General features: G+C 43.1%; 1 long non-coding RNA gene across 1 annotated transcript in view; it reads right to left on the reverse strand.

The window, feature by feature from the left end:
* The window catches only part of LOC133270881 (uncharacterized), a 150,581-nt gene that overhangs the window by 100,115 nt on the left and 23,938 nt on the right, over positions 1-26,528 (reverse strand). Inside the window, exon 6 of the long non-coding RNA XR_009743950.1 lies at positions 26,394-26,457. This is a non-coding gene — a long non-coding RNA (uncharacterized LOC133270881). The remainder of the gene's footprint in view (positions 1-26,393; positions 26,458-26,528) is intronic.

The following is a 26,528-nucleotide window of genomic DNA, read 5'->3' on the forward strand; positions in this document are numbered from 1 at the left end:
CTTCTGATTTCTTCAGCTATAGTTACCATTGCACCATATTTCAAATATTTAATTGAGAAGAAACCATCCATGCCATGGCTCAACCATGGCAAACACAACCTCTGAACTCTGCTTGAAACCAGGGACTGTTTCTGACGTTCATCCAGGCTGAAAACTGGTCACCCAATGAGCTACGCATGAAGTTCAGGTTAGATGTAAGGAAACGGTTCTTCCCTGTGAGGGTGGTGAGGCACTGGAACAGGCTGCCCAGCAAAGTGCTAAATGCTCCATCCCTGGCAGTGTTCAAGGCCAGGTTGGACAGAGTCTTGGGCGACATGGTCTATCGTGAGGTGTCCCTGCCCATGGCAGCAGGGTTGGAACTGGATGATCTTAAGGTCTTTTCCAACCTTAACTATTCTGTGATTCTATGAAAGAGAACTTAATGGATGCCTGCAGGAAAATTAATGCATCAAAATGAACAAAAATTAACAGAATGCAACCAAAGTAACACATAAGAGGCGACACTTATGGCAAACCTTCCAGTAATTTCCATCTGACACAGCAAGTAACAAGGTCTCTATTACATTGAACCAAAGCATTTCCCATGCGTTCTTGCTTTCAGCAGAAAGAAGGTGGTCAGGTCAACCCCAAGAGATGTTCCCAACAGACCTCTGAGCAAGGATAAACATATTTCCTGTGAAAATTGGGAACCTCACATCATCCATGAGCAAAGAAATGTGGGTTTGCTTTTGTTAGCATCCTCTCCTGCAACGTGATATAGAGGGGCAGTGATGACCAGAGGCGCAAGTGACACTAAATGTCAACACATCAGACTCCACCGAGTCATTTCATAACCACACTGGTCCTTGAGCAGAGAAACCTGATCAAGGTTATGAGCTGCACAGGGGAACAAAGGATTCGCTTTCAAGTGCATTGATTGAGAAATACTGGGTTTGTTCTTTTACCTCAGAGCTACAGGGTTGTTTCTCATACTGCAAAAAGCCACCCCTCGTTGCTTGGTACTGGATGATATTAGAAGAAGGAATTCAAAGCTGACTGCAGTGTTAGGAACCGTTCATGGTTAGTGCTTACAGCTGGAAGAACCCCAAAGGATTTCATGGGCATACTCCTAACAGTTAATTTTTCTAGATACAGGCTCAAGTTTAAAGTCATGTCTGGATCTGAATAATGCACACCCCATAACTCGAAGCCCTTAGATCCCAGGCTTGGGCTTCAGCCAGCTCCTACTGATAAGCCACCACTTCTCTGATCTGAGCACACAAGTACCATGCGCCAAGTATACTCTAACATGGACCCTCTACACTACCCTGCTGTACCACCACGTTTAAACAACTACTGTATTACCCCTACCCCTCAGAGGTAGGCACACCTCAACAACATGTTTTTGGCAGGATTTCTTCTGGTGATTGCCTTTCATAAATACCTCAAAGCACATGAGGCACTTTCTCAAAGTTCCAGAGTGCTGGGTGTAAAACAAAACCACCACCAGCCCCAGGAAACTCTGTAACACAAGCCTTGGTCACCTGCCATGCAGAAGGTGACCTGCCCTTGTTTCTAGAAAGCAAAGGGCTCATCTTCCTGAGAACCTCTCTTTTGGAGGTATCCACTTTGTTGTCCTTGTGTTATGAATGAGGGCACACTCATCTCTCTTTATTCCTCTGTTGTGGGCTCTGCTCTCCACACAAGAGAAAGCTCTATCAATGCCAACCCTTCCTTGGAAGAAAAGCCCCAAATCCGCATCTTCCCAACTTCATTACCTCCCAGGCTAGAGATGCAGTTAGCTCAGGTATTTGAACTCATCCACAGAACACGGACAATTGGGTATGTACATAGGCTAAGGGAAAGCAGAATCTATTTCATCCACAAACTATGAAGCCACATGTAGGAGCTCAGTAAAAGAAAAGGCAGGTATGAAGGTCTTTTTCACCACAGAAAATTGTAAGAAAACATAACTATTCACTCCAGAACTGAGGAAAATAATAATACTGGAAGAATGGGTTTATTTCTATACTCTGCCATTTAGTCAGATTTACTAGAACTTGTGTTTTTTTCATGTAAAAGTGAGCATTAGCAGCTCACTACACAGCTCCTGGAGCAGCTCATCAACACTGCCTCTTCACCAAGTGCCAGGCATCTGCAGCTGTGTTTGCACAAGGGAGATAAGCCCACAGCTATGGGGACCAAAACCAGAAGTACTTAATCCACAAGAGGCTTCAAAACATCAAAAAATGGCCATTAGATCATGAGTTTCAGAAAAACAAGAACTATGCTTTCTGTACTTCCCCTTTGTTTGCTGAACCCAAAGATGCTTCTTGGCTTTTGCTCTCAAGCATCTTTGAGGGATAATAGTTTATTTTAAGCAAAGCAAGGGCACACAGGCATGTGATTTCTCTATACAGTGCCTTCAAAGACCAGGAGAGAATGGTCAAACTCTTGGAATTCAGCAACACTTGCTTCACCTTGACCTGGACATATTGTCATTACACCAGAGCCCTCAGAAACCAGGGTGATCACTGCTTCAGCAGTGAACCAAGAGTTGCACTGGGCTTAGCAGCAGCTACCACTTGATGCAAAACAACCACAGAAGCTCAGACCCCACCACCAGCATCAGCCATGGTCCCGTTATGCTGAGTGAGGGTCATGGGTACAGTAAGCCTGGCTTCTCCCCTTTCTGCCATGAAAATCCCAGTAAGACACTAGCATCTGACCCAGACCCTTGTTCTCAGGGAAGAAAAACTCCATTCTGTCCACAGCTGCACATCAAGTCAGACACAAGGCAAGGCATCCTCATGAGTAAAGCTACTCCACCACTATACTCATCTCAGCTCCACAGAACCATACAATGCCCTGCCCACACAGACTATCCCCTCCAAAGCAAACAGACTGTGAAAATGAAAAATGCTTCATTAACAGGATTAGGGATGCAGATCTAGTACAAATACCAGGACACTGGCCAGAAGCCACACAATCACTGCCTGGCACAGCCCAGCCACCACCTCAGTGCTGGGGACTAGCAGCAGGTCAAGCCCATGTCAGTGTTATTCACAGGCTTTCCAGCACACCAAATGTGGATATGCTTGTTGCAGGAGACACATGTGGAAAGCCTTGAAATGGGCAGATAGTTGGCAGAGGTTTTAGTGTACAGGATCCCAACCTGCACAAATACAGCAGCATCCTGGATAACTACACAACTACAGGCTGGGGGAGACTGGATGGAGCAGCCCTGAAGGACTTGGGGGTGCTGGGTGAGGAGAAGCTCCCCATGACCCAGCATCAGTTTGCACTTGAGCCCAGAACTCCCTCGTGTGCTGGGCTGCACCCCCAGAGCGTGAGCAGCAGTCAAGGGAGGGGATCCTCCCCCTCTGCTGCTTCTGCCATGTTCAAGGCCAGGTGGACAGGGCTTGGAGCAACCTGCTCTAGTGGAAGGTATCCCTGCCCATGGTGGGGTTGGAACTGGATGAGCTTTTAGATCCCTTCCAACACAAACCAGTCTGGGATTCTATGATAAACCTACAAGGAAGCCAGAGATGCCCAAAAAGGTCACCTCTTGGAGCAACAGAACCAGAAAGTGGCCTCCTATGAAATCATACAAAATTATGTGAAATAACAGAACAAATAAATCTTCAACCTTATGCCAACAGCAGCAAGTCCCCTGGCGTCACTGGAACTCATCTCACTACTGAGAAAATACTATTTTCACCATGAGAATGAAGAATCATTCAACATGGCAACATGCTACCAAGTCACCAAACGGTGAAAAGCCAATTAAAACAAAGAAAAGTCAAAGTCTTTGAGCAATTTGAAAGGGACGGTTTTGAATCCCAGTTGCTCTAACTAGCCCAGAAATACCTGTAAGACACAAACCCATTTGCATTTTGATTGTCACCCAGAACAAAAATTCAGTAATGCTTGAAGTTTTGATACTTGTTCTTTGTAAGAATAAATTCTGGGTTTCCTCCCCCATGCCTGTAGGGAAACTCTCCGTGTGTTTGTCAATACCCAGAGGACTCCCCAACACTGTGCTAAACTACACACAGAGACAGCAAGTATCTCAAGAATTCATTCCCCCTGAACTTGAATTGGCCACCAAGGTGGACTGGGAAAGAAGATCCTCCCTCTGGGAGGAACAAGCAAGCCCTGGAGCTGCATATTTCCTCCTGTCAGCTGCTGAGGCTGCAGCAGGGATTTTCCCTTGCCTCTTGGCTGACAAACCATGTATTTACACATGTAATTTGATGTTTCATTTGCCCATGTCGTTTATTGTCTCTTTATACAACACTGTTTTCCAGTGTTGTGAAAACACCTACAAAAACATCAGAGCTGTTACACAAAATCCCCACGAGCCTCCATGCACTCACACAACCAGTCTGGTAACCACAAGAAGTCACTCAACCCAAGCACCAGCTACTGCCAGCCCCAAGCACACGCAGGACATTTGGGATTTCTTCTTCCTTGCTGTTTGCTTTCTAGACACTCCTGTTACTCTTATGTCACATTTTCCCCAGCAAATGAAAGAACACGAGACCTTCTGTCTTAACAGAAGTTCCGATTTCCACCAAAATTCTTGCTTTATCAAGCAGGGACATGAATGAGTGGAAGATGGATACACCACCCCTGGCAATGTTCAAGGCTAGGTTGGATGGGGCCTGGAGCAACCTGCTGTAGTGGTGTCCCTGCCCGTGGCAGGGGCTTGGAACTGGATGAGTTTTAAGATCCCTTCCAACCCAAACCTGTGATGATTCTACAAGGTTTGCAGGCAGGAGAGCTGGCATCACTGAGGCAATTGCCTTCATGCAGTAGGCTGCAATAAAAGCCAGTCTAACCAGATCTGAGAGAGAAAAGGGTTCTGACTTCAGAAGACACCTGAACTGGCCAGTGCTTCCCACAGAGACACAGGGACAGACCAGTCCCCTGGGTCAATACCCATCACACACCTCCCCACACTCATGAGCTGCTGCCCTACCACTACCTCCTTGTCCCCAGCCCAAGGGACTTGCTGAAGCCTTTGAGCTAGTGCATCCTGGAGGTTTCTGTCCCTGCTACACGTTCCAAGAGGTAGCCTTCTGCTATACCACCACATCTTAAAGATTGGGGGTTTGGAGTTGCCTCTACAAAGTTATTTAGGGAATGAACTGAACACCAAGAAGAGAGGGAAGAATGAGACAAGAAGATTTTGTGGATCTTTCTACCCCCAAATCCAGCACATCTGTATAACTCCCATAGAAATGCTTCTTGCCTGGAGCACTAGGGCAGGCATCTCCTGTCCATGGCACACTTGCTTGATGCTTGGCTTTACATGTTAACCAGCCATGGGGAGGGAAGCACCAGAGCCTCACACTGCATGTCCTGATAACGTCAATTTTACATCCACAACCCAGTTTCTTTTATGCCATGAATGCTGTGGTATCATCTTTATGTACTTTAGAACAGTTGAATCTTTCTAGGCATGCCTGGCAGGCATGATTATCTACTACAGACTTTGCCAAGACATGGAATACTGCCCAGCAGCTCATGCTCCCAGGAACCGGGCTTTAACTTTTGCTTTGGATACCACAGTCCCTAATCAAACTAAACCTAAAATAAAGACCAGCTTTCATTCTGTTTTACAAATGAAGCTATTAGATTGAATTTATAAATAAAATACTAAGGCTGTCATGCAGCCAACAAACCCATATGAGACCAAATTCCCATCACCTGAACCACACAGGAATGCTTGCACTGACATGAGGGTGGCTTTGATTGAAAGCATGAGAAGATAATACTCAAGATGGCTATGAGCCTTACACCTACTGAGCAGCTTACATTTCAGACCAGATCATAGACAGCAACTCCAGCTCTTCATCCATCACTCACCATTTCTCAAAGCATGTTACAGAGATAAACCTTTCACTAAGAAGGTCTACAGCATTTACCAAGAGGAAGAGCTTCACACTTTTACTGAGTGATAGCCCACATCTTCTAAGCATATGGTATCCAAATGCCCGTTTGGAACCAGCATTCACTCTCCTGGGGCAAGCACACACATACACCTCATAAAACCAGCTTTACAAGTCAAAATCAGCTATGGTTTGGAATGCAGGTCCTTCTCTGTGGATACTGCAGAGCACAAGGAATTCCCCAGATGTGCCTATTGTAATAACATGCACACTTGCAGAACAACCATCAGCTAACTCATTATGGCTTCCCACTTCAGTGATCGTATTATAGAGCATAAAATCATGGTGGCTCATTCAAAGGGAATGCCATAGGGGCACTGTTGGCTCTTAACTCTTTATTCCACCTAACTGGAAGTGCCATGGCAATCCTGGGGTGTGCACACATGGTTCACAGGGATAACAGTCAAATGACTGTAGTTGTTACACACCAATGCCACTGAAATACAAAGCAAGTGTGAACTCATTCAAACCCACTAGTAAACTCTCCATTAAGCTAACTAAAGGGACAAAAACGTCTTTCATTTGGGCAGACTCGGAGCTGATAGAACTATCCCTTGGGAAACATGAGCAGTGGACCTTCCCTATGCATCATGTTTGCAAGCTTTTTGTTTGTTTGGGGTTTTTGGTTGGTTGGCTGAGGTTTTTTACAAATAATTTATCTTCAACTGTCATCATTTACATTTTGGTCAGACTTCACAGAATCCCAGACTCATTTATGCTGCAAGGGACCTAAAGCCCCTCCATTTCCGACCCCCTGCCACTGGCAGGGACACCTTCCACTAGAGCAGCTTGCTCCAAGCCCCTGTGTCCAACCTGGCCTTGAACACTGCCAGGGATGGGGCAGCCACAGCTCCTCTGGGCACCCTGTGCCAGCACCTCAGCACCCTCACAGGGAAGAGCTTCTGCCTAAGAGCTCATCTCAGTCTCCCCTCTGGCAGGTTAAAGGCATTCCCCTTGGCCTGTCCCTATAGGGCCTTGTCCAAACCCCTTCTCCATTTTTTTTGTAGCCCCTTTAGGTACTGCAAAAGGGGCTTGTTTCAGCCTGCGGTCACTCCAGCTTTAACCTCAGCTAGAAAATGTTCACAAGTCGTGACTGCTTCAGTCACTGATCTGACCTCTGACTAACACCACATCCATGTGCTGGAAATAATAAATTACAACTGACCCTTCTGTGAACACAGACACTGGCATGAAGAGCAGCCACCCCTGAAATATAAGCACAAACAAAACACAGTTGTGTACATTCCCTCAATGGTACATGAGGAAGAGACAAGAGTTGTCAAAACAAAGTGAGCTGTAGTGGATTTGCTAAGTATTTCTGCTGTTAACTCCACCCTTAGCATAGGGCAGGATATTTTTGGAAAGTCTTATAAAATCCATTCAGCTGTTTCTGAGGTAGATGGATATGGAAAAACCCCTCACAAATGGCAGCTTTATTTTTCTGATTTCCTTCTGGTTTTGTTTTGGTTTGGGTTTTTTTTTTGATGCTTGGGTAATTCAGAAATGGTTTTGATTTAAACCTCTGAATTTGGCAAGGGTGAGCTGTAGCCTTAACTGAAAAACAAGAGCTGTGCTTTAACATCTGAACTAAGCAGCTTATGGATGCTGAACACACACGGCTGACCCTGACAATACCAACAGGAAGGGCCCTGAGCCTCAGCACATGCAAAGGCAGTGCCTGAGAGGCTGCAAGAGCATTTGTGTATTTGGACTTGGAGTGATCCAGAGATCTGAATCAACACAAACAATGAAATACAATAATCATAGAATCATGTGGAAGCAAATCAACTCTGTTGGAAAAAACCTTTAAAATCATCAAGTGCAACCATTCCCCAGCACTGCCAAGGCCACCACTAAACCATTTCACTAAGGGTCTCATCTACACAGTTTGTGAATAATTCCAGGGACGGTGACTCCACCACTGCCCTGGGCAGCCTGCTCCCATGCCTGACCACCCTTGGGGGAAGGAATTGTTCCTGATCTCTAGTCTAAACCTCCCCTGGTGCAGTTGGAGGCCGTTCCCCCCCACCCAGTTCCTCAATCATTCCTCATCACACTTGTGCTCCAGGCCCTTCACCAGCTTTGTTACCTGCCTAAAAAAACACCAACTACTGAAACCTGCTCTCCCTGCTAAGTCCCACAAACAATGAACACATAAAACAGCATCTCCTCTAAATGGCACACGCTATCTTGTTAATGTTTTTATCTGCACTGAAATGTAGCTTTAACAGTGTACATGCTAATAAAGCTCACTTACGCACTGACCAAACTGGGAATACACTTCCACTGGCATGATGAAGCAGTACCTGGAAACTGATGGCTGCACTGGCTGGGCGTTACCTGTTTCCATTTGGTTTCTTCCAGTTTAAATGGGTTTGCGCGTTGCTCCTACAATGGCACTCTGTGTTGAACATCATCTTCATAACAGGTGGTTTTCTACTTCCCTAAACAACAAAGCTTTCAAAAAGTACCACCTCTGATCAACTACAGGTACTCAACACCATAGCTCAGATGATGAACTTGACATCTCAGGACCTGTTTCCTGAGGTAAACCCAGTTTAATTCATAAACTTATATTGGGGGGGAAGTAAATTAGAACAGAGCTTCGGTACAACAGAGGGCTCTCAGTAACCTCCATTCAGTAGCCAAGAATTAGCAAGGAAAACACCATTTCCCTTTTTTTTTTTTTTAAACTGATGCTTATGCCAAAGTGCCTCCGGTATGTACGATCCCAAACAAAAGTCTCTGGAGAATTTCAGCCTCAGGAAACATACTCTCCTGGGCAAAATGTGGTTTCCTGGAGTCAACAGTTGTACTGCAGAATACTGGATGTTAACTTTGTTAATAAGAAAACAGTTTTCAAATGAAAAATGACTTGTTAAACCACTTTTATGTCACTTTTTCAGTAACACATTAAAGTAAACAAACCTAAGATGTTAACTAAAATAAAACCCCCACTACACCTGCAGAGTTTTACCAGCTCACATTACAAAGTCCTCTCTGAAGTGGTTGCTGAGCTATTTCCATTACAAACAGCAAGTGTTCTTGAAAGTAATTCAAAGAGTCAAATTAGGCAGATTACATCAGAGTATATTTCCCTGCAGCATAAGGACTTTGGAAACACCTGCCTGACATATTTCACCCACTGCAGAGAAACACAGCACTGACTGGTTTCAGGAACTGCTACAACCTCAAAAGAAAGGCTATTTTAGATTCAATTCTACCAAACCATTTTTAATGAACAAAACAACTTGGTTTGCTATTTATACTCTGGGCTTTAAACACAAGACAACAATACTATGGGGTGAGACAAGAGGCCAAAAGCTGGTCTAGCTAAAACGAGAGTGAGTTTTGTACACTTCATGTTAAGCGCTAAGCGCCTCCTACTTGTCCCATCATTTTGCTGGAGAATTTGTTTTCTGGGACATGTTTTAGATCTATTACCCACAAAATTCAGGTGGAAAGTTTAAGAAAGGAGTAATGGCAGAGTCAGGCAACCCAGCATCAGAAACAGAGAGGTACAATTTCACCTCAGCTTTGGGAAAGATGAGTTAGAGAGCATATAAATGGATGTACTGTTCCAGTTGAACTGCCCCAGATGCATCACATCATAGGGTACTTAGCATCTGAAAATGCCAGAGACGGCTGCAACTGCCTTTTCACTTCAGTGCTTGGAAAAATGCTGGAACAAATCACTACACAAACATTTTAAGCAGGAGACAGAGATGACTGATAGACAACATGAGTTTCTCGAGAGCAGTTCATGTCAAAGCAGTCTATTTCCTTCCACAGCAGACAGACAGGTTACAGAGACTGAGGAAAAGCAGCAAATGCAGTTCATGCCCTAAATTATCAAAAGCAGCAGACAGGGAGACAGCACAGGAGCAGGAATATCTTGACGTAATAATGTTTTGACGCTGGACATGCAAAGCTGGGTGGAAAACAGAAGTCAGCCTGACCAAGCTGGTATCACTGTTTCCTGCATTGAGCCAGACTCTGCTTGGTCTTGTCCTGCCTACAGTTTATTTAGCATTTTCTTGAATAACTCAAATGATGGACTAGGCAATATGCTTCTTGAACACACAGCTAATGCTAAGGCAGGCAGAGCTGCAAGGGGAGCAGAGAGAATTACTAGAGAAAGCGGAGAGAAGTAGAAGTAGCTTGTGGGCAGCGCAAAAGGGATTCATATTCAACTCAATAAGCATACAATCATGGACTTGGTTTGGACATGGTCTGGGTTGGAAGAGACCTTTAGAGCTCATCCAGTTCCAACCCCCTGCCATGGAGAAATGAAATCAAGAATCATCCATTGCATACATCAGAAGCTAAGAATCACATTGTGCCCGATACCAAACATACAGACAAAAAGTAGAATTGTAATCGAAGAATGAGAACATCAGGCAGCAACACCAGTACAGAACATAATGTACAAACAAACAAAAAGGGAGCAAGAGACATATGCTGTATTCAGCATCAGATGGATGACAGCTATGATACTGTATCCTGCTTTGAAAACTCCTCCTCAAAAATATAAAGCATAAGAGAATAAATGGACATGTCAGAAACAGTGGCCAGAGGAACACCACATACACTGAAGTTGTTGAGAACAAACCAGAAAGAGACACTATGTTAGTCTTCAAGCACTTACAGGATAAAACACATTATCCACTTCAGTTTCACTTGGATACCCAAGTAGCATGCAGCCTATGGAAATACACCAGGATCACAGCAGTAAAAGCAGAAATTTCTGTGAAATATGTTAAAATCAGTCTCACTAAGATAAACTGCTGACTCTTAAAAGAGGGCTCCATTTACATTGCAATTCTTCTCAAAATGAGAAGATAAAGCTATTGAAAATCAGAAAGAAGATGCAAACATTAGAAAAAGCTTTTCAACTGCAGGGGCAAGTATGTAGGGCATTGGATTGCAGCACAATGCAAGGCATTCCTATCAGGAGGAAAGCCAAACCTTTAAAAAGTTTTGGGAAACACCCATGTGCCATGAAGCCTGTCCTGCTCCACCCAGCCTTGTCACTGGACACATCATCTACATCCACTGTCCTCTGCAAAACAGGAGGTGGCCAGAGCATGAGACCTCCTCCTTTGAGGGGGGAAAGATGAATTACTGAGGTTGAAAACACTCCATGATCTAAGTAAGCTGCCACTTGGATTTAGATGAAATAACAGGAGCAGCAGTTTCACCAAGGAGTGCCTGTAAGTAAACATGAAAGCAAGGACCTTTTGCATCAGTTCGTGTTAGAGGTCTGTCTAAAGTTAAGGACACGACATCTCAAGTTGAGCTGAACAGTATTTCCTGGCAGAGATTTCTTACCCTTGCAAGACAGCTCTTGTTTAGGCTTTGCCGTTTTACAGTGTTCTCTATTATCATACTTTTTCTTTTTTTTTTTTTTAAAAAAAGCTAAATCTGAAGTTCAGTGCCAGTTTCACAGTTTAAGCTTTTTTCTTCACAATGGACAACATCTCCTTATGTCAACATAATATTATTTAGGATGCCCCATCCCTGGCAATGTTCAAGGCCAGGTTAGACTGATCTTGGAGCAACCTGGTCTTGTGGCAGGGGATTGGAACTTGATGAGCTTTAAGGTCCCTTCCAACCCAAACGAATCTGCTATTCTATGACTCTTTTCTAAAATCTGTGATTAAAACCCAAAAGTTAAGCCCATTCCTCATGTGAGCAGCCCCAGAAGTCTGTCAAGATGACTGTGTCTTCAATCCATCAACTCCAGGGTAATGTGATGGTCCCTGGGGAGCACAGCTCCATTCTGCACCCAAATGGCATAGGAAATATTAAAGCCAGATGCACTCCCTTAGCAATGCTGCTGAATCTTTGCAGGGAATAGCAGAAGCACAGCCTGTAGGAAGAGGCAAGTATCTTTTATTAGACCACCTTATCTGGCATTACTGATTCAGGGCTACACAGTCAGATTTCTGCTGAGATTACTGAGCTAGGAATTAGTTTCCAAACACTTTCCAAAGCAAGATTTTCACCTCTTATTTCTTCCAAGAGCAGGCACACAGCATTGCAAATTCTGTTCTGACACATTTCTGACGACCAGCTTTTGCTGAAGACAAGAGGCAGGCTTTCCAGCTCACAGTTGCCACCTTTCACTTGTTTTTTACCCTTGAAAGTGGTAGAAGTAAACATAGTTCTACTATGTAAGAAATTAACCTGCCAAAATTCCTTTCACCAGAGCAAATGCAGAATTACAACACAACAGAGGCAGCAGGGAGAATTGCCAGTAACCTGCTCAGAGAGCAGAGCTACCTTTAGCTGCTAGCACCGGGTTGGAAAAAGATCTTCACAGTCATCAAGTGCAACCATTTCCCAGCACTGCCAAGGCCACCACTAAACCATGTCACTAAGGATCTCATCTACATGGTTTGGGAACACTTCCAGGGATGGTGACTCCACCATTGCCCTGAGCACCCTCTGGGGAAGAAATTGTTCCTAATCTCCAACTATACCTCCATTTTCTCTTGTCCTATCAGTAGTTACTACAGAAAAGAGACCAGCCACCTCCTCACTCTTGAGCAAAACAAGAGCACCACTGGGTTGCAGCATGCTGCTGCAATTGCTTTAATTCTTCAGAGGTATGAGCTGGGGATTGTCACCTTCAGAAGTTGTGCTCCCTGAGGCACTGCAGCTCAGGTACAATGAGGATGTCAGGATCAAAATATGATTTTCCTTTATGTTACACAGGCTCTCAATCTGTAAACCCCGCAGCCTGTAAGTCAAGCCCTAGTTTTACAGAGTTCACAGAAATAGTTCATAATCTAAATAAAGCAACTCTTGGGAGGAAACTGGTGTGTCACAGCAAGTAACACCCCCTGAACTGGGATCCAAGAAACTGGGACGGGGCAGCAGAAGCAGCTTTATAGAGAAGGAAGGTACTTCATTTTTAAGCCTAATTACGCATCTCATGCCTGTGGCACAACCAATACATTTTTCTTCCATACAACTAGAGTACTTAGTCCCAAGAACAGGAAGTCCCAGGCTTACAATGCTGCCATTCCCCAGGTTAGGTATTTATCTATTGAATGGAACTCTGGTTTCACATGAGCACCTTCTGCTGTACACATCCTAGAACATTTGCCTGTTCAGCCTGGGGAAGAGAAGCTGCATGGTGACCTCATAGCAGCCTTCCAGTATTTTAAGGGGGCCTACAAGGGTGCAGGAGAGGGACTCTTCAGCAGGGACTGTAGCAACAGGACAAGGCGGAATGGGTTCAAACTGAAACAGGGGAAGCTCAGGTTAGATATAAGGATGAAGTCCTTTACTGTGAAGGTGGTGAAGCACTGGCACAGGTTGCCCAGAGAAGTGGCAAATGCTCCATCCCTGGCAGTGCTCAAGTCTTGGGCGACATGGTCTAGTGAGAGGAGTCCCTGAAAATGGCAGGGGAGTTAGTACTAGATGATCCTAAGATCTTTTCCAATCCTAAGTATTCTATGATTTTAGATCCATATACTTTTTTTTTCTTCCTATACTTTAATTCAGCTTTTTTCCCCTCTGCTGGGACCATAATCCAAAACAATTTAACAAATTAGGAAATGAATGTCACAATGAAAACAGATGAATGCTGAAATTACTTCTCCATACAGTGAAGGAGAGGCCTTCGGGGAAATCAGCGTATGGTGCCCAACTTTCCCTCATCTTTAGAGTATTCGTTCTTGTGTTATTTTTGGTATGGTGTTCATGAAGATCACAGCAGCACTTAACCACAGTATCTAACTCAAACCATGACACTACTTTAAATTTTAATAAAGGAACATCTTTGATTCAGTGTTAAATCACTGCATTGATAGAATACTGTGAACTCCCCTATTACTAAACTCTCAGTAGCCAGCTTCCCAAAAGCATGTTGTGCTATCAGCAGAGATACTCCTAGAAAGATTCAACTGCAGAAGTAGGACATTCACTGAAAGCCCCGCAAGATTATACATTATCATCTACATTATGGCAGTATTCCAGACTTAGATGACCACAGGAATAAGAATGAAAGATCATTCTTGTGCTGAACCCACAAAATATGTAAAAAAAGCCCACTGAGCAGCCGGAAAGGAAAGCAGCAATGTAGGCAGACCACTGGTACATACAAGTGATGTGAAGCTGACTTTCCTGTCATACTCATTACAAGAAATATTCTTGAACAAAGCCTTATTTCTTAGGGCTTCGATTCAGAACAACAGGTTTTTAGTTACATGTTTGAGCTTCAATAAGTGAAGGTATAGATCTGCTTCAGAACAAAAGCTATGTGATGAGTTCCAACAGCAGTAACAGACACACATTGGATGTGTAACCCCACTACACACCAAAAAACCTTTCCAGATCACCTGCCACATACACACTGCTCCTCCATAAATGTGGTCATGAGCAAGCCGAGCACTTCCATGCAGGTTGTAGGCTGGGAGGAGTTATTCCAGCCAATCTGAAAGGGCACCCATCTCTAGAACAGGACAAAGCAGCTGTTTAGCAGCACGTCAACACCTCTTGAGGAGAGGAAGTGAAGGCAAATACCACAGCTACCAAAACGTAATTTGAAAGAATGCACACGTGGTTTAGGAACAGAGCGAGACAGAGACAACACTGTGCAAACAACTTCCCCGTCAGCACATCCCACCCCTCCCATCTTGGAGGGACAGAGTTCAGAGACATACCGGGGCCAAGCCTGTTAGAGCTGGATAGAGCCCTTCCACTGGAGAGCAGGCAGGACAGGCGCCTAATCCAAGTTAGCTCAAAAGCCTTTGAAGTGGGAATGCAGTTTATAGTCCTCTGGTAATTCCTTCCTTGATAGGATGGAACAAAGTCTTTTAGAGATTGTTTTCTTTTTTCCTTCTTTTAAAGGAAAATTGCCACCAGTAGAACTGCACCCGTTCTGTGTGAGGGTAGTCACTGTCAGCCTCAAGAGGGAGTTAAGGGTGTTTATAGAGATGCTTGTTCTTTGATCAAGCTACATTTATTTTGAGTTCATTTCACTTAGAGCTAAGCACACAAGACGCAGTGAAAGGAGGAAAGTCTTGCTCGGGGCCTGCAGCACAAAGACAATTCTTTCATTGTTGTCACAGTTCTTGACAATAATACTGAAAAATGCAGCAAGCTGGGTCCACCCCTCTCCCCTCCCCAAAGAAAACAAAAAAGAATTCCCTGGGTAGTGCATCTACAAACCCCTGCCAATAACAACATTAACACAACCAACGGTGTCATTTACACACCTCCCTGATTCCTCAACAACTTCCCGCTTAAAAACAAAAACAAAAAATCCATCTTAATTGCTTCAGGAATACTTTGAACAGGAAACCTTTTTTCCCTTTAAAACAGAAATCTATCCTGTGATTAAGGTCAAATCATAGAATCCCAGACTGATTTGTGTTGGAAGGGACCTTAAAGCTCACCCAGTTCCAACCCCCTGCCACAGGCAGGGACACCTTCCACTAGAGCAGCTTGCTCCAAACCCCTGTGTCCAACCTGGCCTTGAACACTGCCAGGGATGGGGCAACCACAGCTTCTCTGGGCACCCTGTGCCAGCGCCTCAGTCTGCAACAAAAATAGAGGTTACCTTGAGGGTACCACTGGAACAACTGTGTCCCCACATAAGCAGCTCATCTGACCCATTAGAGGCCCAAAGAGGTAAGTTACACTGTCAGTGCCTCAACAGTTTCCAAGCACCAACTGGGAGCCCAAGCATCTCCCTGCTCAGCAGGATGAAGCCATGCACACATACACCTGCTTTCTCCAAATTGATTTTGGTCCTTCCCTGTTGTTAGTGAAACAAAACAACTGTGGGTTTGTTCAAAGGTATTCAATAAGCTGATTAACTATCCACCCAGTGCTCCCCTACAAACATCCTCTGTGTACCAGCTGGGACTCTTCAGACCACAAGCAGGGTGGTGGGGAGGGTCCCACTCCCACCACCATCAGTTCACACCTCACTGGACAAGGCTTTTCACTTCTGTGTCTCACTACCTTCATCCTTTGTGTCCCTCCCTAAACTGTAAGAACTTCAAAGACTCTTCTTCCATAGTTCAGGCTAATGGAAACGGTCCCAGAAGTCTGCTGTGGTTCCCAGGAGCCACGATACAAAATACTCCTGGGATTTTTGCCATTTCCTGCATGTATGCCAGCAAAACTCTGGATTTAAAATACAAAGGAATCCAACCAAGCCTCAACAACAAACTTTGCTCTGGTGGAATACAAGTCTCTGAAATATTTTGCATGAGTGAACAATGACAAACAAACAATAAATAAGCATCTACAGTAAGAACCAGGAAACATGAAGATAGGCTGACGTTTCCATCACGACTAGCCAGGTACCTAAATAACCTGCACATGAGACAGCAATTTCTGAGGACTCTGGCAATATGCAAAAGCATGGGTCTGCTTTGGATACAGGTAGTGTTTTCCAACAGTATCCTTCTTTCAGGACAGATAGGAACATCATTTCCCTCAGACCCCATGTACCAGCTTGGATCTCTCCCTGGAACTGACCTGCATTTAGGAAAGTGTTGCAATTGCTTCAGTTCTGCCAGCAAGTGAAGACAGTGACAGAACATAAAGCAGAGTTTTGGTGCAGGACTACACCAGATGTCATTTACAGTCAGGTGTAACCAATGAGGAATGGAGGTTAGAGGGGAGAAAACAAAGCTATAACAGATAAAGAGCAAATAGAAGCCTGTAACAGGGCCTCAGAGGCTCTGGCTAGAGCTGCACAGCAACCACACCAGCACACAGAGGAGACTGCTCCCCAAGCACATGGGTGAAAGGGAGCCCAAATCAGGATCAAGGCAGCAGTGACCTGTCCACAAATGTGCAGCCCTGATGCCTTAATGGAAATAGAGACCTGTGCTCCCATCAGGTCTATGCTCCCTTGTCTCCTTCCCATTCAACTCAGCTCATACCAATATTGAGCTTCTCAACTATCTTTTCTACTGACTCACATCCTCTTTCATCATTCAAGAGCTGTTCAGGGAGCAAGTCGTGATCCAGTCATGCTAAGCTGGCTACACATGACTAGGCTGGCTAAGACCAAGGACAATTTAGAGTCATGTAAAGATAAAGCTGTATTTCTACTCACCCAACATGGCTTCTAGCATGCAGCAGTAGGTGCCCACTCCTACTCTACTTTTGACTGAAGGCTCTCCCAGACTAATTCAAGGCCTGTCCAAGCAGCTTCTCCATCCCTTCCCCACCCATCAAGTCTTGTACTTTGAACATTAGGCAGTGACTGTGTTGCCTTACAACTTTGTCGTTAGATTTAAGGAAGTAGTAGGGTATTGCAGAAGACAACCTCACTCCAAAACCTAAAGATAAGCCTGCTACTGAAATCCATCTGGGTGGCATCACGGTGTATTCCACCAACCAAAACCAAAATGCCCTGTGAACTTCAATTCAGCCGGGCAAGAAAGTGTGGAGGAGAAGAGCATTAGCCTTACTTTCTATCTAAGAACTGAAATAAAAATTAATCTTAAAGAGACCAACCTTAAAACTCATCCATAGTCCAGTCCCTTATGAAAGATGGGCCTGTTGACATCAGGCTTCAAGCAATTTGCTCAAGAACCAACAATAAATTAATGTCATTTGATTGTTTCCAACTTAAGTGAATTATTTACAGTTTTCATGTGCAGTTACAAGTTTTCTGCTATGCAAATATATCCACATAGGCATTATTGTATAAACTTGCCTTTTCTGAAGGAAACGTAAACATACATATACAAAAACACCATCCAGGCTACAGACCCAAGCACTCCAAACTTCAGAAGTGCCAGAATTAAGTTTGCATGGGCAAAAGAAAATATTTTTCTCTTCATTTCATTCCCAGAAATGGTGAAACCATTTTTTGTCAAAGCTTTCCAAACAATTCATCTGAGGCAGACATTCAGCATGGAAAGTTTCAGCCCAAACAGTTAAAGTTTGGCAAAGTTATATGCCACCGAAAACAGGGGCTTCTAATGGGAAATGTGAGGCTTAATTACAGGCAGCACAACCAGCAGCACTTATAATACATTTCAGACTAACATTTCATCCATGCTTTGCTGGGTCTGTTTTTCTAGGAATACTGTACAGAAGTATTTGAATCTTCTTATGCACATTTACATTTCAGACTGTATTTGTAAGGCTGGGGTCTTTGACAAGCTTGGCCAAAACTACAACACAGCTATTTGCATGAGCCATCAGAAATACAAGTCACTACTTTAAATAGTAATAACAATAATAATCTTACTTGCATATGAAGTAAAAGCAGCCACACATTCTCAAAGCATCTCAATACTCACAGAAGTTTCAAGCTTCAGCTGAGTTTTAACATAGATATTTTGGGGTTCATGTATTTCAATCAACTCCGGAGCTACTCAAAAGGTGATGCCTTTTTTTTTTTTTGCAAGAAGTCGGTTTCAACATAAAAGTAAATTATTAATATTGAGCAGATCTGCTGAAAATTCTATAATTCATACCTGGATTTCAAAAGGAAAGGAACTGAGTTCAAACCAGACAGCAGATCTCCTCTGGCTAAGGAGCTGGCTGGCATCATCGCAGTGCTCTCAATTCTCACCATTCCTGCTTTCTCCAAGGGCTTTTGCAGCACATAATCTACATTCAGTTCCTGCTCTTGATGGAACCCACAAATTTCCACATTACCTTGCAACACCGGATTAATGCTTTACCAGGTAATAAATCAAGATCTTCCATATGGGTATACTTAGAAATTAGCATGTACCTACATTAAAGAATTACTGAGGTTCAAACTCGGAGTCAGGATTCCAAACAAACATCAAGAACAGGAACGGAACTTGCAATACTTCCTTTTGCTTTGGGGTTGGCTGGGCTGAAGAGGACAACAGCATTCTTATGTACCAGAAGCTTCCTGTCTGATGCTAAACTGCTCACTGCAGTTAGTGATTTACAAGTGCCACGCCCTGCTTTGCATATGTAAAACAATCCTTAAGTAGAAACTCAGTAGAAGCTGTTTCTTTTACCACCTGATGAAGGCAATACGCTTCTCACCCTGTTTCCATTTACCAATTCAAAGAATTATTTACAGGAAGTCCAAAATTGAATTTGTGAGGGGACTGAAGGAAAATTTCAAGAGTAGGGGATGAATTTCTGTGCTTTCAGTATTCAATTCTGGTTTATTCAATTCCTAAAAAGAAGGAAAATATATCTTATGTAAATGACAAGTTATGTTTTGGTCTACTAGGAACCAGAACGCATTTATCAAGAGGGAAAATGAGCTTTTGGCCAAAGCCTTGCCTGAGATGCAGGAGATCTGCTTCCACTTTAGCTAATTCATTTACCTCTTGCCTCAGCTTCCTATCTTTCAAGTGTAAATACTATCACCTCTGTTCTCCTTTTCCAGTTAGACAAAAAGCTCTTCAGGCAAGCACAGTTTCATCCTCTATACTGTATGTACACTGCCACCTGTACAATGGCAACACATCCTAGGGAGATTCTGAGGCTCTACTACAACAGCAGTAAATCCCACTTCTCTGCTGCCAGTTGATTAAATGCATTCTTTCAGAAATTTACACCCCCACTCATTTTAATTAAGCATTCATATTTTATTTAGTGTTTCTTCAGTTGGCCTCTTTTGAAGCAAACCCCCCAAAACTGTAGCAATTCTACCCTGCTACACACACAGCTACTTCGTAACTCGCTTCAATAATACGCAGCGACATAAAGGAATCCTGCAAGGTAAGACATCTATGGTAGGAAAAATAAAGGTAACCTGTAAAGTACTACTCCAACTTTCCAAAAGACTTCATGTTTGTAGCTTATAAATCAGAGGTTTGTTCCACAGTGCTCTTGCCAATTATGCTCCATTGCGACGAACATCTTTAAGAGCTCTTGGTGACAGAATGGCTTCTTGATCGAGTGCACTTGCACAGAGTTTCCTACATCAATCTTGCAGCACCATTGGAGGTGATGTAAGAGAGCTGGGAAGCAACTAACAACTGTAAAAAACTAAGGCTGCCCTCAGCAGCTAAGCACCACAGTTACTTGTTTCAGAACTGATGCCGAGCTTCAGCTTTGTGTGCAACATCACCCTTATGAAAACAAGCCTGGAAGAACTTGATTTACAGCAGCAAATTTCGCATTGTGTCTGCCTAAACCAGAGCATGACAGTGTGACTGGAAGCATGTACTGCAGTTCCCAATTCAACCCTAAAAATCTTTCAGACTTGTCCTTTACACAGAAGGCCTCAGCTTCAGCAGCTGGAGGAAGGCTCTTCTAGGAAAGAAAATCCTACATTTTGTATCCAAAATTACAGACCGAATCTGTATTTCTTTGGGCTACCTGCATCACCACGGGCCAGTGCTACAGAAACACATACAATTCCTCAAAGAAAAGCTGAGCTTTCAGAGCCAGTCTGACACACTGCTATGCTGACAAGAGTTACAGATTATTCAACTCTAAAATCAGAGTATTTCAATTCATCTCTAGCAGAAATATGTTAAGCACGTTGGACGGGGCTTGGAGCAAACTGCTCTAGTGGAAGGTGTCCTTGTCCATGGCAGGGGGCTGGAACTGGATGAGCTTTAAGGTCCCTTCAAACCCAAACTATTCTAGGATTCTTACTACTCTTCTAGCTTGCATATGATCAAAAAATACAGATCTTTCCTTGGGTGATGCATATAACCATTACTCTCTCTTCTAAAATCCCATGCTATTAACCCAGCTAATCTTGGTTTTCCTGCAGAACCCCAGCACATTTTTGCACAAGACACTGCTCTGAAAATTCAAAAGGTGATCATTTCTCTCTACCTATATTCCAGGGAAGGTTTCTAAAGGAACGAGACTCAACCCAGCTTTAACATGACTACATCTGAGGAAGCTGCAAATTAAGCAGGAGAACTTCCAAAGCTCAGTCACAAAACACTGTTCACTTGCTGAAACTGCTCCAAGATAGGATGATTTCACAGCTGTCTCAGAAATGAATGAGTACTAATTACATACTGACTTCATACGGACCCAGTCCGACAACAATGCCTTCACCTTCAAAATCAGACAGTTTTGCCTCAGTATTGCCTCTGCTCCCTGCAAGCTCAGGTTCAAACTGGGATCTTGACTATTAAAGGATTTGAAGCTTTTTGTCCAGGGATATAGGCTATGCTGTGGTGCTGTGGGCAGTTCAGAAAATGGTTAAGCTATCTTAACCTCATAGCCTAGTCCTTCTTTCCAGTGTTAGTCCTCTGGGACCCCCAATTCTGGTCCCATCAAGAGCTGGAAGGCTCAGGAGAATGGAGGAAAGATGCTTCAGCAGTTTTAGACAAGCAAGAACTATAGCACCCAATTTTTGTTAAAACATTCAGAAGGATCTGATGGTTTTCAGTTCAAATGAGGTATCTTTACAGTACTTATCCTAGATAACTGGTGTATAAAAATACACAGATTTCTTCAGACTTCTCCTGTATCAAGTATACAGTGGGGAAACAATGTCTTTACTCAAGCCAGTAAATGAGCCCTCTTCCTGTACAATGTTTTAATGAAAATGACAGGGTTTTCTTACAGCCACACTTTAATGTAAGATGTAACATCATACAACAGAACGACAGGCTACAAACTTTGCTGCAATCCTAAACTAGCAAAAATACCTCAGCACAGCATTAAGAGTCAGCCAGACTAGCACTGGATGATCAAGTCATAGAAGTTGTCAAAGCTTCATTTTTCCATAGGGACTATGGAAAACTAGGCTGCCTGCCAGCACAGTGAGACATTAGGGGTATCACAGCGTTGGCTTTTCCAAGAAGAAAAAGTCTTGCCTCCGCTGCCTGTTCATATTACAGCAACGCAGCCTTCACCTTCCCATCACCAGAGGCTTGTGCTGCAGTGTGGTTTCAAGGGAGCTCTATAAATGGTGGGCAATTTGGGAATGCTAACCTAAAACTCACATCTGCCAGCAATTACACTCACTCACTGAAGCACAGAAGAATTCTGCTTATTTGTATTAAGCTGTAAATGCAACATGGCATTGGCTTTCAAATACAGAGATAAGCCTGTCGTTACCTTAACTGAACACTGTACATGATCAAAAAAGACAGGTGTGCCAGCAATTATGCTCTTATTCCCAAACTTTAATCTGGTTGTGTATAAATCAGCATTGTTTGCTACCTCTGAAGATTTATTACTGCAGTAAAAAAGATCCACTCTCAAGAACTAATATGCCTCCTCATAACCATACTCATACACATGTAACACCTGGGAATTCTCCCAAGCCTCTCAGGCAGAGTCCCCAGGTTGAAAGCAATCAACTGCTGAAGGACAAAGAAAGAGAGTGCTAATCATGCAAGAGAATAAATACATCCTGTAAGATATATCCAATACTGCAGCAGCTTTAAAGGGACAGCATGTCACAGAGGACTCTTAATATCTTGTAACTGAAACAAGCTGGGGTAGCTGCCAGATTCATCTATATGGTAAACTACAGAGATGTGTGCTATTAACATGCCATATGGATTATTAAAGTACTATTACTCCTGAAGGACATACTGACCTGCTCTCTAGTATTTCCCCAGTATATTTTGTGTTCTTTGTAGGCAGGTCCTGTAGCCCCTGAATTACTATCCTCAATTTTTAGTTCATGGACACTGGAGTGACCTCAAGAAAGCTGTTATTCAGGATAGTAGCAATCACACTGACTGATCTATGATATGTATTTGGCCTCTGCTCTCCAGGGGTATTGCCCAAAGCTCAGAAGTCAAGAGAGGCTTCCAGAGTCAGGATCATTCTGGAGGCTGTCAAGGCTGGAGAGTACTGCTGTATGAATGAAACCTGGCCTCCACATCAGTCAGAGCAGCAGTACTGGCCAGAAACACCAGCCAGTATGCCTCAGAGCTGGTGGTTACAGAAGGAGCTTTTAAATGGTTTCAAGACATGGAAAATGCCACAATTAGGGAATCTTAGATTCCTTATGCAAATATTTTTTATATGTCCTCCCATACCAGGACACATTTGATTTTAAGTTTGTTTTCTTAGGGAAACAAGATTTAAGCAGCCACAAAGTCTGTTTGCCCCACCCAACAATCTGTGTCATTCATTACTACATCTCTGTTGGATTTATATAAAACCAGTTGTCCAGCAAAAGTCATGAAAACACATGGCCAGATAGAACAGAGTGATTATTTTCATGACTGAGAGGGATGAACTCGCACCGCAACCTTCATCACATACCACTCACAGACCACTCTTACATACCAGATCCTGGCTAGTGGAAACAAATCTTGAAGAACCTAGATTTTCTAACTCTCCTACACATGGAACAACTCACATTAATAACAAGGGCAGAAGAAGCACCCTCATCTTTCACACTCTCCTTCCACTTACCAAAAAAAGCAGCTTACAGTAGCAGCCACACAGCACAGGCATGGCAGAAGTCAGCATTGAAACAATGCAACTTTCAATTTAGGATTACAATTTTGCACCCAAACAAGGTAGTATGTAGGATCCCATTGGGAGACTTCTAGCTGGAAGACTCTTTTCCCCAGTGAAGGTCATGACAAAAATATTTGTCACAGGACCCCCTTCAGTTCACTAGGAAGCATCCAACACTGCTAACAGAGGCAGGATGAATGCACTGCACCCTTCTACTTCCCCTTCCTTGCAGCAGGCAATGAAGGATTGAAGCATAAACATGATCTGTAGCAACACTTGGAGTTGGTGTGTGACAATACAGAATTAGAAGCACATGTGCTAGGCGAGAAGTGTAATGTAATTGGCATGCTCCAGACATTAAGCCAAGACATTGACTGGGAGATTAAATTACGAAGGTGTCAAATTCATAGGAGGGATGAAGGCAACAAAGCAGAAATAGTTGGCAAGATAAGAAAAGGAAACATTATATCAGAAAAGATTTTTAAAAAAATGCAGGTTTGACACCCCAGAAGGCACTTTGACTAAATAAAGAAGGTGGGAGTTGAAAGTGGCTGAAACACCTGAAGTCCAGACAGGGCATTGTTTTACATGTAAAGCATGTCAGCAAAGGCAAAAGAAAAACCAGGGCAGACCTCATCTGCTTATTCTGTAAGTAGAAGCCTGGAGATCATTATGGGCTTCCTTCTTGAAAACAAGCCAAACACATACAGCAACAAGGACTTTTGTGAACATACAAACATCAGGAAACAGGGTAAGCACACAGGATCGCTGCAAGGCCAATGCCACACTGACATTAGGACAAGGAACTAGCAGCTGGTATAAAATAAGTCAGGAAAACACTTCTGTCCAAGAGGAAATGGAAATGAAAAGGGAAGGACCTCTATTAGGTCTATCCAGGGAGATGTTATTACCCATAAATGGAGCAATGATACTAAATTTGCATAAAACACTACTAATTTGCTATCAGCAGGTGTAAGATAACACAGCCTTACAACCTTCACTGCACACAAAGAACAGTCATTTCTGGTGTTATATACACTCAAGCAGATGCAATCAGAAAGAATTTATAGTCTAAGACCTAGTATGCACATAAAAATTTACACCCCAAATTTATTGGGATTACATACAGCTTATAAAATTATTTTAGGGTTTTTGGTGAGAGGGACAAGAGTTTTATATGCTTACAAAGACCTGACTTGCAAGGTTTGTGCTCCAAGGAGACAGCAAAAAAAGCCCCAACCCCTAAATACGTTCAATTGTGTCATGTGTCTCTTCTACTCACTTCATCTCTCCTTCAATTACTTGCCTTCAAAACACACCACCTTCATCAGTTCTCAATGAACAATCCAAAGGCATCAGCAACTCTGAACTTTCAGACATATTTGAAAATGGAGAAGTATTTTGATTACTCTGAAGTTTATTCGTGCAGACTATGCTTCTCCTCCAGCAGGAGACATAATCATAAGGACAGAGTTCAGAGCTTTGCTTCCTCATCCAATGCTGTTTGTTACCTCACAGTTTTCTGCTATGACCATTATCTCTTTATTTACACCATGAACTCCCGCAGATCTTTTGTGTTTCCTCCTGCCATAAAACACTATTTTGACATATCCAGAGACTTGTAAAACAGAGTACCATCACAAACTGATCATTTTTCTGCCACTCTATGTCAAACTCATGCTGTTTATTAATACCATGCTATAAAACTCCATCATAAAATTACTTGTTTCATTAATTCCCCAAGCACTTTATAGGTTTTCAGCTAGAACTATCACCACTGTAGTCTGCTCTCCCATTAACACTGGTTTCTCACTTTAGTCAGACTGGAAAGGCAAACCATTTCACCAGCTCCCAGTCTGACAGTTCCTCACTACCCTGACCCATTTTTGAAAGCACAGGGAGATAACTCAACTTGCTTTCAGAAATTTAGACCTGAAGAATTATGGTAATGGTGACATCCCAAAAGCTGGAAGATTAAAACATGAACAAGACTAACCAGATTCTTTATTAATGATTTACATGTATAATCATATAAGAAAAGCAAAAGCCCATTTTTTTACTCCAAAAATCAAGAGAAAAAATTGGGAAGGAGGAGGCGTCAGGAAAAAAACAGCAGCAAGCAAATAAATAGGGAAGAAAATTCAAAAGTCTTTTTTCATAATATTTCACTGCAAAAACAAATGTAGACAACCACTTCCACACACATTTTGGGTTTTTTTAAATATACATTACAGGAATCTGCCTTCTGACCTGGTCAGCTTCCTAGCTGGGACCCTCAAATCCTGGCAACAGCCATGGAAATCACTCCCCTGTCACCTTGTTCAGCACCCTATCCCACAAAGATGACTAACTGGGGAGCCACTTCTGGGCTCTGAAAATGATATTCCCTATCCAAAACGGATCTTAGGAAGCATCTGTGTTCCCCATAAATAAGCCCCTACAGGCTAACTCATGAAGAACCAAGGATCTGAAACGCAAAGAAAACCAAATCAAAGTCCAATACATGTAGAAACATCTCCTTACCTGCTAAAAGACCACTTACTTCCGTATTAGAACAGAATTCAGCCCATACATCATTGCAAGGTCTGGCTTGAGTCAGCAACCTGACCATAACCAAAGAAGAGTCTTGGCACAGTAGCATTTCACCAACATTTCTCTCACCTAAGCAAGGCATTTCTCCTGTACACTCCAAAGCCCCTGACTCAGGGCTTCATCTGGCTCCCCAGCATACGAAGGGGGGATCATTTGAGTTACTTGTTCCAGGCAACCACACAATTATTATTGCAAAGAAGAATCCAGAAAATCCATCAAAACACACAACAATTCATGCTCATTAATAAATTTTCTATCAGAAGCCACAGAAAATATTTCAGTGACACAGGACACGAGCAGACTACCAGCATGCCAGCTTCTCAGAGGACTCCCTTTCTCCTGGAGAGTTGATGATACAAGCAGAAATATCAAAATCTGCCTCACAACTTTCCCAAGTGTTGTGAGAGCATGCGTAAGCTGATGACGGGTATGCACATCGCAGATGCACACAATGCCACTCACTGCAGCTTAGAAATGAGATCTTACCTTTCCAGTGCTTGAATATGTCACTTGGAGGTAACTTCAGCAACTCTGCTGGGGCTTGTTAACACTGTCAAGAAAAAAAATAAAAGAGAAAGAGAAGTCAAGAAGGAAAGGAGTACATCAGAAGACAAAGTGGCT

Source organism: Pezoporus flaviventris, unplaced genomic scaffold (assembly GCF_033815535.1).
Source record: "Pezoporus flaviventris isolate CSIRO_AGI_PZ_B2104156 unplaced genomic scaffold, CSIRO_AGI_Pfla_v1 ptg000023l, whole genome shotgun sequence".
In the NCBI taxonomy this organism is placed as follows: domain Eukaryota; kingdom Metazoa; phylum Chordata; class Aves; order Psittaciformes; family Psittacidae; genus Pezoporus; species Pezoporus flaviventris.